At 50.7% G+C, this 15022-nt stretch overlaps 1 protein-coding gene across 4 annotated transcripts in view; it reads right to left on the reverse strand.

Annotated features, from left to right (window-relative positions):
- The window catches only part of CDH23 (cadherin related 23), a 410614-nt gene extending 395592 nt beyond the window's left edge, over positions 1-15022 (reverse strand). For 2 of the 4 annotated variants that reach the window (XM_036026831.1, XM_028511341.2), the window contains exon 1: positions 14641-15020. The gene's annotated coding sequence lies outside the window, so the exon portion shown is untranslated. Of the gene's footprint in view, positions 1-14640 lie in introns of all 4 variants that reach the window. The other 2 variants (XM_028511340.2, XM_036026832.1) reach the window with 2 other exon arrangements.

Below are 15022 nucleotides of genomic sequence, written 5' to 3' on the forward strand. Positions count from 1 at the left end.
CCAAACAGCCAAAAATGATCTTGAAAAAAAAAAAAGAACAAAGTTGGAGGATTCACACTTTCTGCTCTTAAAAACTGTTACAAAGTTATAGTAATCAAAACAGTGTGGTACCGACAGGTAAGAACAGGAACATTTTATTCCATTGGTCTATACCAATGGAATAAAATAGAAAGCACAGAAACAAACCATTGTATATGTGGTTAATGTATTTTGACAAGGGTGCTAAGACCATTCAATAGGTGAAGGACAGTCTTTTCAACAAATGGTGCTGGGAAAACTGGATGTCCACATGCATAAGAATAAAGTTCGACTCTTGGCTTTACCATACATATAAATTAACTAAAAATGGATCAGAGCCTAAATGTAGGAACTAAAACTATAAACTTCTAAGGGAAATCTTTGTGACACTGGATTTGGCAATGATTCATTGCCTATGACACCAAAACTACAGGTAACAATAATAAGAAGAATAATTAGACTTAATCAAAAAATTGAAAACTTGTATGTATGAAAGGACACTATCAAGAGAGTGAAATGGCAACCTACAGAATGGGATGAAATATTTATAAATCATATATCTGATAAAGAATTAATATCCAGAACATATAAAGAACTCAAAACTCAACAACAAAAATCAAACAACCCAATTCAAAAATAGGCAAAGGACCTCAACAGACATTTTTCTCTCAGAGATGTACAATGGCCAATAACCACATGAAAATATATTCAACATCACTAGCCATTGGGAAAATACAAAGCAAAATCACAATGGAATATCCCTTCATGCCCGTTAAAATAGCTATTATTAAAGAAATAATAAGTGTTGATTAAGATAAGGAGAAATTGAAACTCTTATGCATTATTGATGGGACTATATAATCAAGCAGCCACTGTAGAAAACAGTGTGATTGTTCCTCAAAAAACTAAATGTAGAAATACCATATGACCCAGGAATTTCACTCCTAGAAATATACTCAAAGGAACTGATAGCAGGAACTCAAACAGATACTACTAGCACACCGGCGTTCACAGCAGCGTGACTCACAACAGTCAGAGGTAGAAGCAATCCAGACGGTCACCTGTTTCAGCAACAGGTAATGGATTAAACAAAGTATGGTATATACATAAATTTGATTATTATTCAGCCTTAAGAATGAATGAAATTCTGGTACATGATAAACACAGATGAGCCCGGAAAACATGCTAAGTGAAATAAGCCGGACACAAAAGACCAAGTATTGTATGATTCCACTCACAGGATATCTGAAACAGGCAGATTCACAGAGACAGAAAACAGAACAGAAGTCCCCAAGGGCTGAAGAGAGAAGGAAGGGGCATTCTCGTTAATAGGCACAGAGATTACAGAGTTTCGGTTTGGGACAAGTAGCAGTTTGGAGACGTACGGCAGTGACAGCGGCACAACACTGTGGATGTACTTAGTGCCACCGAACAGTACGCTCAAAAATGGCTAACATAGCAAATTTTATGTTACGTCTGTTGTACCATGATTTTGAAAATAAAGTAATAGAAGAAAATGTCCCTAATTTGGTAAATTACATCTACAAAAAACTTACAGCCAGTGTCACACTTAATGGTGAGATATGGAAAGCTTTCTCCTCCACACTAGAAAAAACAAGGATGGCCACTGCCACCCACCACTTCTGTGTGATATTATGTGGAAGTCCTAGTCTTTGCAATAAGGCAAGAAAAAAGATACAAGCATTGAAAAGGAAAACACAAAAATGCTATTATCTATAGAAAACATGATTGTGTGGTAAAAATAAAAAATTCCATAGACAAACTACCCAAATTAATAAGTACATTTAACAAAGGTTTTTGGATACATGTCAATATTTAAAAAATCAATTTTACTGCTCTATGCCAGAAACAAAATAATTAGAAATGAAAAAACTTTAAATATCATGTATAATAGTATGAACAAACATAAAACACATAGACATCAATCTAATAAAAGAAGTGTAAGAAGTTGTCTACAGAGACAACTAAAAAGCATTCTTGAAATTTAAGACCTAGGAAAATGGAGGAGTATAGCTCATTCATGAATCAGAAAGTCAATATTGTAAAGATGTCGATTTTTCTCACAGGGACCTACATATTTGTGATGCAGACTTAATCAGATCTCAGCAGGGTTTCTGTGGAATTTCAAAGGCTGATTCTAAAATTTATATGGAAAAGCCAAGTACCAAAAGTAAACAAAAGTGTTGAAGAAGAATGAACCTGAAGGATTTATACTACTCGATAGCAAGACAACACATATAAAGTTGTAGTAATTACACCATAAAGCCTGTATTGGTACGAGGAGAGTCAAAGATACCCACTAGGATTTCAAGTACTCATATGCACTCCAAACACTGCATGATGGATGTTCATAACAGCTTTCTTCATAATAGTCAAAAACTGGGGGAAAAAACAGTCACCCTTCCAGAGTAGAATGGGTAAACTGTGGCACATGTACATGACGGAATACACAGTAATGAGAATGAACAAACATGAGCTATGCAGAACAGGATGAGTCTCACAAATGATGTGAACGGAAGGAAACTTCACAAAGAGAACGTACTGCATGATTCAATTTCTGTGAAGTTCTAAACAGACAAAGTGAACATCTGGTATTGGAAGTCAGGAGAGGAGTTGTCTTTGGGAGTAGTGACAAGGAGACAGCTCCTGATCACTTCTTTCTCCTTGGTTTGGGTAGGGGCTCATGGGAGTGGTCACCACTGTTCCTCTATGTGTTATACTGCAGTGAAAAAGCTGACAAAAACGTCCCAGTTGGACTGGCACCATCAGTGCTGCTGACCACATGCTGCCCTGCCTGTCTTCCTGACCTCCCACCACAGGAGCCCAGTACTGGTGGGCACAGACAGAAGCCACAGCCTCTGAGCAAAGGGGCCTCTTCCTCCATGAAGACTTCCAAGAGTGCTCACTCCCCCTCACCCCCTTTGAACCTACACGGCCTTTCTCATGGCTACTGCTAACCACCACCACCCCTGGCCCCCCAGGCAGCCTGTAAGGCTGAGCCTCAGGAATGCAGGAGCTGAGGGTAAGAGGGCATAACAGTAACTATCAGCTGAGAATAACAGCAGCATACTAATAACGAATAACAGCATTTGTTGACCATTTACTATATGGTAGGTGCTTTTTCTAAGCATCTTACGTGCAGTAACTCATTTAACCCTCCCAATAACCCTTTGAAGTAGGTACTATTATCATCCTTATTTTCCAGGTGAGACAACTGAAGAACAGAATGATTAATTAAATTGCCTGAAATTACACAGCTATAATTAAAAGACTAGGATTTGATCCTGGATGGTCTGGTGGCTGGTCCCCAGCTACGCCCACCCAGAGCAGGCGCAAATCAAGAAATGGCCCATCTCTTCCAGGCAGGCGATGCATCTGTCTGTCTGTGAACACAGATGAGGTGTATAGGGAGGTAAACGACCTCGTGAAGGCCTAATTCTAAGACCAGAGGGTAGCAGGCAGGTCCAGGCTGCTGGGCCTGGGCCCCCACACCTGGGGAAGCAGGCTGAGGCTGAAGCATGGGTTCGGGGGGAAGTCCCTTTCCAGTCCTAGGGAGGAAGGCCGGAAACCAACTGCACTCAGGACACAGGGGAAAGTGAGGCAGGGAAGCCCTGTTCCCATTCTAGGCACTGGTCAGGGGCCCTCTGTTTCCCACCCCAGGCCAAGGAAACAGCTCCTTGCAAGGTAAGGCCAACTTCTGCTAGGTAGGAATTCTACAGTCTCACCATCCTCCAACCCTCATCCAACACTTCATACAGGCAGTTTCTCTTCGGGTCTGCCTTTAAGCTCTGCTGCTGCAATTCAAGCTCATTTCCCTTTGCTCTGTCCTAGTGAGGCCCTCATCTGTTTCGAGAGACTTTCTTTGCTTTTCTGGGGGTTCTGGGGGTATGGAGGCTCCTTTGTTTGGGTTGTTGTAGCCTGGCTCCAATGACAAACACTCAAAATGACAGAAACCATAGCATAAAAAGGAAAAGTCAGGGTTACCTGCCCCCCACTTACTTCAAACGGTGCTTCCCTTGCCAGAGGCCAAGGCTTCGGGAGTCCTGCCCAGGAGCCTGTGTTTTCCATGGCAGCCAGAAGTAGCCCAAAGAGGGCGCCCCCTTGGCAAAGGTGACAGCACATCTGTGCCAAGGACGAGGCCAGGCAGACTCCCAGGTCAGCAGCCAGACCCAGAGACCAGGCCTACGGGGCGCAGAGCAGCAGAAGATGCCCACTCCTACACTCAGCCATTGCTAAGGAGCCTCAGGTGCACGGGTTTCAGTGCACCCGCGTTTGAGTGCACGCATGCGCACACACACACACACAGCCAAGGCCATCTGGGTCTGAGCCAGAAGGAAAGGGAGCTGTTAGTACTGAGAACTTCTGAGTCAGACAGCTGACCAGAAAGTAAGGAGAAAACAGAGATGCTGTGTCTCCACCTGGCCTTTCCCATTAGCCTCTGCCCTTGCCTGACACCCAGGCTCTCCACAGTGGCTCCTCAAGAAGCTGTGAAACACGCAGGTGCAACGAGGTCACCTAGTTAACAGCCTCCCTCCCGCTGTATAATTCATGGGCTCCCTTCTTCCGGCCTAAGCTCCAGTTTCCAACAGCCCTCAGGCTGGGCTTGGCCCGTCAGCCAGCCCAGCAGGTATCACCTATGGCAACCCCCACTCCTTACACCCCACATCCTTCTTGTCCCCTTCCTAGGATGCAGCCATCCCTGCGCTAACTCACCCCCAACTGTCACACAGAATTTCGGGGGGAGGGGAAAGCTTTGGGGTCAGTGAGGAAGAACAAAGAAGGAAAACTTTGGCTGAGACAGGCATGAGATGCTGAAACTTCCAAAAGGAGCTACAGGGCTTGCGCGCTCGCGCGCTCTCTCTCTCTCTCTCTCTCTCTCTCACACACACATATTCTGAATTGGATCTACTAAATATGGTCCTCTGAATAAGCATGAGAGTTCATGAAAACAACAACCATGGTTCGTCTATCTCTGTACCATAGTGGGCCTTGCACTGTCCTGCAAACAGTAGGTGATTAATAATTATCTGTTGACTTGTACAGTTTCCCCAAAAGGTGGGTGTCAAATTGATAGGGCAGGTGTTAAGTCATTAAGCTATTCAAAGATAGTGCTGTTGGGGCTGGAGGTTTTCATGTTATTTAAATATCTGTCTGCATACATCTTGTGACTCCTGCGTAGTAGGTCAAGTCACAGTAGTGCGTACAATACATAGTCGTAATTAGTAAATTATCTATCTACCTATTAACTTATTTACCGTCATTTCTATATGTCACCGTTCATTCTGCCAGCACCGTCGTGTATCTCAGGAGAGCCCCTACTTCCCAAACCAGCGGGACGGGCCTGCAGGCTTTTCCCTCCTGCTTCACACATGAGAAAACTGCGGCTCAGAGAGTGAAAGCACTTCAGCCAACATGGGACTGTGACTGAAGTCTCCACGTGCCTGTCAGGGGTGTCTCTCCACCATTCACTTGAGCCTCCTGCCTTGAGGTTACCGTGCACACACGGACAGGAGAAAACTACGTGACAGATCTGTGGTCCGGCAGCGAGGTTATGCGGGCCAGGGCCCAGAGTCCACGCTGAGGCCACTCAGCTGGAATACTGAGGGTAGCTCATGGGCCAGCCTGGCCAATAGCAGAGGGGAAGGTGTGGGACTGGTATTAAATCATAGGAATCATTGCATTCAACACCCCCAGTTTCCCGGTGGGCAGAGCTGAGGGTCTGGCTTAGGTCCCTGGGTTCACCTAGCACAGAAGGCACTGGAGTGCATGGCCTTCCCGACGGGGGCAACCTGGTCATGGCAGCTGGCCCGCAGTTTCTGAGCTGACGAGATATCCCCCTCATTCACTCCCATGCATATGTAAATCACTGCCCAGCCTCCTCTCTTCAATGTCTGGGCGCCATAGGCACCTGATGACCAACCCCAGCCCCGGGTCAATCACAGGTGAAGTCCAGACAACACTGACCAGGCTTGACAGGCCTGGATTGCAAGTCCAGTGCTGTCACTGCCTCTGCAGACCTGAGGTGGGTCCCTTGTCCTGTCTGGGTGCAGTTTCCATCTATATAGGCAGGGATGTGGCTCTGGCTTTCTCCAAGTGCAATGCAGGGTGAAGAAGAAAGTGAAGATTAAGGAGTCGGATGCCTTGACTCAAATTCTGCCCCACCGCCTCGTAGCCAGGTGGCTGTGGGCAAACTGCTCAGCCTCTCTGTGTCTCAGACTTTGCATCCGTGAAGTGCAAGTGCAGGAGTCCCTCTCTCATAAGGTTGCTGTCAGGACTAAGTGAGACACTGTGTGTGTTAACCCAGGGCCTGGCACACAGTAAGTGCTTAATAAATGTCTCCCATCATTTTTGCCAGCCCAGAAACTCTAAGTCTATGACAGAGGTCATGCTGAAACTGGTCACCCATGTCCCACGTGCGGGCTGCTAAAGGGTGTTCCCACAGTATACGCTCCACAAGGGCAGGAACCACGGATGGGCCCCAGGGGCCTCCAGCAGTGCCTGGTACACGGTCAGGGTTCAATAGATATTTGATGAATAAATGAGTGGGCCTCATGGTGTTTTTAAATATTTGAATTAGTTGCTAACATTTGAAGTAAGAAAATGTTGTGTTTTTAAATATGGATTTCTGGATTATTTGGAAATATCAAACAAAGTGTCTGGCTGCATGCATCCTGTACACCTGCTGAGCAACTACAGGCAGGGGTGCTGGCAGTGGCGCCCCCTTGAGACAGAGCGTGCATGTGCACTTTGCCACTGTGCCTGCCCAGCCAGCCTCCCTCTGTTATATAAGCTGCCCGGATGTTGTAGGTGCCTGACGTTGACGTTGACCCTGGCCCAGGTGAGTCACAGGTGAAGCCCAGACAGCACAGCACAGAAGGCTGGCAGCCGCCCAGCCTCAGAGAAATCTGCCCACAAGCGCTTTTTCCCAGCCCCACCTCCAGGAGAGGAGACGGGCCTCCAGGTCTGCTCAGCACCCTGAGACCTCTTGGCATCCGAGTCCCCCCTCCTTGTTCAGGCCAGACCCTCTCCCTGAGAGGATACAACCCCAAGTGCCCCTATTGCTGCAATAACCTCAGCTTTCCAGGCCAACTTCCTCTTTGCTTGGAAAACTCCCAAGTATAAAAAAGCAAAGGAAGGTGAACTTAATCCTTATCTTTCTTGTGGAAAGCATGCAGAGAAGATATGGAAACACACACACATGCATGCACCCCAGAGACAAAGTGCTTTTCTACAATACTGTATCCATTCCAAGCCCCACTTGGGTCTCCTACGAAGAGGGGACGCGGTGTCCAATGTCGGCTAAGCATGGTGTCTAGGGAGGCTGCCTGTGGACACACGGACCCTCCCCTTACCACTCCTGCCCCTAGCCCAGCCAGGCTCAGGTCCATGGCAAAGGAACACAACTTCCCATCCTTCGAGATGCCTTCCCCAACCATCCTATCTTCCGCCCTTAGCATGTCAATGACCCCCAGTTTTCTAGGGTAGCTTCCATGACCATCTGTAATGGCCTGGAGTGGCTGTTGATTATCTATTCCTCCAGTTCAACAATATAGTAGCCACCAGTCACATGGGGCCAATGGGCATTTGAAAGATGCCAAGGCCAAACTGAGATATGCTGTAAATGCACAATACAGACCAGGTTCTGAAGACCGAACGATGCGTGTGGCTGGCATTACACCTCTGCTGGACAGCACTCCTGCAGCTCCCAGCGTGAATCCCCAGCAGCTAGACAGAGCCTGGTTTATAGATGATGCTCAATATTTGTGGACTGAATGGCTGAATGAAAAGTTTCCCCAACAGTGGACATGGGACCCTATGACACAAAAGAGGGTCAGTTTGGAAGGACCTCCTATCCCTGGGCCCACTATGTGCTGGTCTTCAGTGGCAGCCCATCCATGCCTCTCCCTCTAAGACAAAGCCTCAGACCTCCCTAGAAGGGGCAGAGGGAAGCCTGGCTTTGAGTTCTGTAACTCCTGGTTTCCTGACGGTGATATCAGCTCTCCTGGCCCGCACAGCAAAGGTCAAGATCAGCCTCCTTGCAGGGCAAGGGCAAATCAGAGCAGGAGAAGGGGTGCGAAGGGCTTGAGGGAGAATGAGCCATGGATAAACCATGGGTAAGCCTGGGGCAGGGAGACAAGGCTTCTACTTCTGTAGGCAAAGAGCAGGAGAGAAGCAGGGCAGAGCTAAAGGGATGCTCTCGGGGAGCCCAGCCTACCCTGACTGGAGCCCTGGGGCAGCCAGGAAAAGCCAGCATTCCTTGGAGATGGGAGCAGTGACACAAATGAATGCCCAGACATGGTCCCAGCCCCACCCTTTTTGTTTTCTCTCCCTTTCCTCTCCCTCCCCCCACCCTCTCTCTCGCACTCCTCTCTACTTCCCTCCCTCTCTCGCTTTCACTGGCTCCCAAATTACAGCCTTCTTTCAGAAACAGACACAATCAAGGTGGTGTGCAGGGGGCCCTTGTCACAAATGGCAGCTCAGGTCCTCTCCAAATGGAGAATGGCCTTTAAAGGGGAACGCGGCGCTGCTAACAGCCTGCCTCGGGGAAGATGCATCTTTGGGGAGGCATGGGCCAGAAAAGACTCCACCCCTCTGAGGCCGAACCCCGGGAGGCTCTGCGTGACTGTGATTGCAGGGCCCACCCCAGGCTGCTGGGGGCCTGGAGACAAGGAGCTGGCTGGCCTCCTAAACACACCCCATGCTGGGGCTGGAGGAACAGAGCTCTGCCTTTGATTGGCCATCACCCAGGCCCACCTCACCCAGGGACAGGGCCCAGAACAAGCCCACCCCCTCACTCTAGCCCTCACTTTCCCTGCCTGTAACATAGTAGGTCTAGCTGGTTTCCAAGGACCCACCCAGCCCTTGGACAGAGGTCACAGACTCAAATGACTAAAGGGGCCAGAATGCAGTGCACATGAGAACAGTGGGGGCGGATGGGGACAACAGGGAATGGTGGGCACTAAGGAGAAAACTAAAGGCTATGGGCACACCTAAATCCGAGAGAAGAACTGCGGGCAAGGCTCGTGTGAGAAGGAAGTCTGAGTGAGGGCAGAAGGCGGTTGGTCTGGGTGGGGAATAGCACCGCCTGGGGTGGGCAGGGGTGCGGGGGGGGGGGGGCACCCGAGGGCGCTGGGGATGCATCTCCACCCAGCAGTGCTTACACAGGTTTATACATGTGTGAAAATTCACCACTTTCATTTAAGATCTGTTTAACTTAGTGTATTAATGTACTCCTCAACCAAAGGGTTGTTAAAATAAAAGGACAAATAAATATAAGCGGTGACTGCAACTCAGCTCCAGCCAACAACGGCCAGTTGGGAACACAGACCATTGGTGTGGCTGGTTCTAGTCAGATGCCAGAAATCTAAGTTTCTAGGCAAAATTTCTATTTTTATAATGTTGTTAGTCACTAATTCAAAATGAAAACCACAGCCATAACCACACACACGCACACGCACACACGCACACACACGCGCACACACACACACACAACTTCAGGCAGAACTGAATGCAGAAACTTAGAGTGTCAAGCTCTCAAAGCAGGAGGCTTCCGCTCTTTGCTCGAACACAATGTAGCTAACGCATGACTCGACTGATGGAAAGGAGAACACTAAAGCTACTGCAGATGCACCTGCACCCAGGGCTTCCTCCAAATGTTTCATCTTATTAATGCTCAGGGCAAGTCTATGATGCAACTGAAGATTGCTCCCATTTAATAGACGAGAAAACTAAAGCCTGGGTCAGGTTGCAGGCTGGGCGGAAGCTACAGAGCTCAAGAGTGGAAGAGCTGGTGTTCAGTCCCGGTGCAGTCTGCCTCCAAGAGGCTTGCAAAAATCACAAAGAGAATGGGTTTATGATCATATAAATAACCAACACACGCATGGCACGTTAAACCGTGCAAAGGGAATGTTAAAAATATGAATGCTACGTCTCAGCCTGCCGTGTCATTCTCGGTGACACAGCCTGAGGCCCCCGGGGCTGAGATGGATCTGTGGCATTCCCACTCCCCTCGGCAACACACCGGGCCACACGGACTTGAATTGCTGGGGTCAGACGGAGCCCCGAAAGCATCAATCCCGAGACCCAAATACGCAGCCCAGTGAGGAGCAGCGGCTGCAGCCCGCCACCCTCCCCAGGACAGAGCCAGATTGAATTTCACCGTGAAAGACGAGAAAGCTGTCTCCATGTGGCTACTTCTTAAATATGCCAAGTTTCTCACTGATACCGTTCTGGCCAATAAAGCCAATAAGAGTATGCATTTTCTGCCCTATGAAATTCAATAAAGCTATTTTTATGTTGAACCAAAATAAATATGGCCCATAAGTGCTTTAATTTTCCTAAATTCTCTTCTGCACAAATGATCATTCACTACTGTTGTAGATAATTCAGTCGAGACATAGAAACACCCAGCACTCCAGAAGCACCCCTTCAGCCTCGGCGTCACCATCCTCTGACTTGTGTCGTGTGGACGGTTTGCCCACACTTGCTCCTTCCATATGGGGCCTCCACTCTCGGGTTCTCTGCAGTCCCCACCACTCCCTATTGGCTTGTGTTTGGCTCTGCTCTGCTCTTCGCTCTGCCTCCTGGCCCCTCTAGGCATGTGAGGCTGAGACCACTACTCCAAGGGTATGTACTCCAAAAGCCCAGAACATGGCCATATGGATATCAGCAGCTCAGCCTTGAAAGGAACCAACATGAATAGTTAAAACTGGTTTTAGGCACACCAAGTGCCCTGGTATTAATGACCAGTTGACGATGGGGCTAGAGAAGGTAGTGGCACTATCACCTGACAATATTCCATTTAGTCAGTCACTTGCTGAGCACCACTTAGGCATGCGGTGGGCCCTGAGGATACAAAAAGGAATAAAACACAGCTGGTGCTAAAGAAGCTCACTGTGTAGATGAGGAGCCAGACCACCGTGGAGCAGTACAAAGCAGCATGGAAGGACAGAGAGGGAGGGAGGCAGGGACTGGAGAGGCTGCCACCTCACCCACCGCCCCCCCTCCCCGCAGGCATCTGTGAAGGCATCCTGGCTGGCCGCCCCTCAGCGGCGTCAGCACCACTCGCACACACGTGCTTGGGGCTGGGCGCAGAAGGACGCGTTCTGATCCCCATTTGTTTCCTACCAAAGGCAAGTTACTCCCATCCTGAAACAACTCGCAGAGAAGGGTCCAAAGGGTGAATGGCCTTGCTCACATAGTAATGGGCAAACAGGATGGCCCCAATGCCAAGGAACACTCAAATCAAGGCTCAATATAAAAAGAAATGATTTCTTTTTAAAAAACCACTGTAACTGACTTTGAAAACAATGAGTTTAAAGACAATTATGTTAATATTAAAAACCATCTTTACATTTTAAAACACTAATTTTTTTTTAAACTGAGGGTCAAGAAAATAGTCAGACCTTTATTAACCTAGCTATTTTTAACTCACCGGTGAAAGAATGCCGTCACCGCGGCATCTCTGCCCCGAAGGCCCACGGCCGTGCCTCTCCGTGGCTCCTGCAGCGCTGCCCCTGCTGCACTCTGATTGGGTGGGCCCTCTCTTTAACCCTTACCCGAAGACATTTTTTTCATTGCCTTTTTAGATAGACAGGAATAAAGAGAAAGGAATGGAGAGAGAGAAACATCAATGTGAGAGAGAAACATCAGTTGGTTGTCTCTCGTATGCACCTGGACCAGGGATTGAACCCACAACCTTGGTATGTGCCCTGACCGAAAACCGAAACCGCAACCTTTTGGGTACAGGACAACGCTCCAACCAACTGAGCCACACCAGCCGGGTCAGGGGCTTGACTGTCTTCCTGACAAAGACCACCACTGGGGAAGGACAGTCCTCTTTTAGCAATGCTGGGAGGTATGAGTCATTCCATAACATGTCACCTGCGACACCACTGGCCCCACCAGGCCTTTGATCCAAATTCCTCCAAAGTCTTTCAGGTCCTCACTGTCAGGCCAGCCTTGATGGCCTCGGGGTTGCCATTACTCCTCCAGAGGACCAGGCAGGTGACTTGTCACCATGCCCTGGCACCATCCCTGGGTGTCGGGGCTAGGGGCCTCCCCAGGGCCCAGGGCAGCGGAGGGATGTAAGAGTGGAGCTTGGTCAGTGTGCTCCTGTTGTGGGCTCTCCCAAACCAGCATTTATGCAGCTCCCTTTGCATGAGGGAGCACTGAGGACTCACCCTACCCACTGAGAGGGACAGACGAAATGCAGGACAGTTACTTAGTTCCTCCCCCTCGAGGGGCGGCATCTGCTCAGCCCCAGGCTTCCTGGAGGCACAGTAGCATCTCCACCTTCCCAGACATCTTGCCCCCCTGCCCGCTTCCTACTAGCCCATATGCAGCTCACACCACAATGTTCTAATTGCACAGAAAGCTGAGCTGCTACTTGAATCTGTTTGAATGTACCCCCAACACAGACGCCTCCAGGCATCAGCAGGGATAGCCCTGAGGGTCGGCAGCAATGGACTGTTAACCCAACCCTAGCATAACCATCCAGAATAAGACGCTCCAGTCTCATTCTCTTCCCTCCTTTCTTATCCGCTGCCCTATTCAACACTCTTTCTGCACCAAGAGGCTGTGAAATGCTCATTCCCTAGAAGGTACTATGGACCAGCACTTCCCAAACTTTACTGAGCAAACAAATCACTCAAGGATCTTGTCAAATACAGATTCTGATTCAAGAGGTCTGGGGTGGGACGTGAGAATCTGCCTTCCCAACCAACGCCCCGGCTCTGCTAACGCTGCGCTGTGTGGCCTGGGGCCACACTCGGAAAAACAAGGCTCCACCAGACCTTCACCTTCCAGAACCATGGGCATTTCAAATTAGGACTTCAGAAAGGTGCCCTTAAATAACATTAAGCTCAAAGAAATGAACCTCAAATGGTGAAACTGCAGGTAAGGAGCTTGTTGGAGAGGGGAGCTATTTGGGAGGCAACCATCTGCCAACATAACCCTCGAATTAAGCCCTTTGGTAAGCAGATGTGAGTGCCCCAGCTGTTTGGGGGTCAGGAAGGCCAAGGCAGATGTGTATGGGGTCCCAGATAAAATCAGGATGCCAGTTCTGGGTCTCCCACCCAGTCACTGCTTTCCTTCACCACCCGCAGCAGAGCCTGGGGTTCACACTGGTCACTTCTGCAAAGCGCCACCTTTCCAGGCCACAGGATACTCTCGCTTCCTGCCGGGCAGGCATTCTGCCTTCTGACCTTCCCCAGCCCTGGGGAAACAGCACCAAGCATTCCTATTCCCCCAGCTAGGAGGCGCCCTCCCAGGCCCTCCTGGGTAGTGACATCAGGTCCCCCACACCCTTGGGTGCTGACTACAGTGTGCCTACCCCTACACCATAACTTAGGGCTGACTCATCAGCACCTTGCACCTGGTCCCAAGGAGGTTCTTCAGCCCAGCCTAATTCTTCCCTATACAAGGGTCTGACTCCACCCAATACACACACTCTCATATATGCACACACACAATATTCTTGTGCCTCTCCAGCGTTTTTCAAAATCCAAATTGGGGTGGGGGCCTTTGCAAACCAGATGAAAGGCAAAGGTTAATGCCCGTTCTGGTCTGAGAGGGCAAAGTACATAGAAGAGGGAGGCACGGCTTTCCGAATTACTGGGGAGGGTGGGGGTGTGTTACTTCAGGGGGAAAAGCTAATTTCCCCCAGAGAGTGGGCCGCTTACAGCACCAGGGCTGGGCGCTGGGGTGGCGGTGGGGCGGTGGCCAGCAGCGAGGGCAATGGATCTCCGCTAGCGGCACAGAGGCAGCGGCTCTAGGTACCTGCTCTGCTCTAGAAAGGCAAGGGACCGAGTGCCTGTAGGCTGGTGCCGCCACCTCCCTGGAACGCGCGGGCTCTGCACACTTCCCGGGCTGACCTGAGGGGAGACGAGAGTGCAGGCCCCCGGGGGGCAGTCAGCACCACCCGTGACCGGCCTGCAAAGGGACTTGGGAGGAGAAGCGCCAGCAGCCTGCTCCCTGCTCCACGAGGGGAGCGTCTGGCTCCCCATAGCCTGTCCGGGTTGGGGAGGTTGCCGGAGTACTCTGAGGTAGGTCTCTTGCGGGCACTGAGAGACGAGGAGAGCTACGTGACTTTAGGTCCCTCAAACGCCATTGCCCATCTGCGGAGGAGCTGCACCCCACCCATTCCACTGTCCAAATGGGTATCCAGAGCGCAGAAGGGGACCGGATTGGATCCCGACGCCCCCTTTGTCCCCGAAATTCTCCCCATCCCAAACCCAGATTCTTTTCGAGGTGGGAAGAGCAAAGCGCTCGAGTGTCGTGGGTCCAGGAACGGGGGTGGGAAGTGCAATGAGTGCCTGTCCTCCCAAGGCCAGCGCGGAGGGAATATGAGTTCCCGGGAATCAAAGTTGCCGCGCGTCTGGCCGCGGGCTCCGAGCCGGGTGCAGGACCCGGACCAGGGACAGGGATGGAAGGAGGCCCCGCACGCCTGCCGCGGGCGATGGCCTCGGCGGGAACAAGTGGTTTAGCGACTGCGGTCGCGACCCCACTGCTCCAACTTTCCCGCCGCGTGGCAGGCGAACGAACGGCGCAGTGAAGGCGAGGGAAGTGGGGAGGGAAAGGGCCGTGCGCGGCTTTTGGTACCGTGTGCGTGTGCGGGGAAGCGCTGCGCCGCGCCTCGGGCTCTGTTCTCCGCCGGGTCGGCCCCCACGGGCCGCCTGCTCCGGTGCTGGCCACCACCGCGTCTCGCTGCAGGCGCAAAGGCTCATCAGCGGCGCGACAGCCGCTCCCAGGTCCCCTTGGGCCGTCCGCTCGGCGCTGGCTGCTTGCTGGCTGCAACTTCAGGCACCCGAGTCGCGCTCAAAACGTCCCGAGGCTCTGCGCCCCCACACTCCATGCCCGGGGCCGAGCCTCTCCGCCCCGCCCCGCCCGGCTCAGCGCCCGGCTGCCGTCGGACGCATCTTCTCGCTGAGCTTCGCGTCCGCAGCCAGCGCCCGGGTTCTTCGGAGCCGCTGCCGCCGCTCAA

Source organism: Phyllostomus discolor, chromosome 5 (assembly GCF_004126475.2).
Source record: "Phyllostomus discolor isolate MPI-MPIP mPhyDis1 chromosome 5, mPhyDis1.pri.v3, whole genome shotgun sequence".
NCBI lineage: Eukaryota > Metazoa > Chordata > Mammalia > Chiroptera > Phyllostomidae > Phyllostomus > Phyllostomus discolor.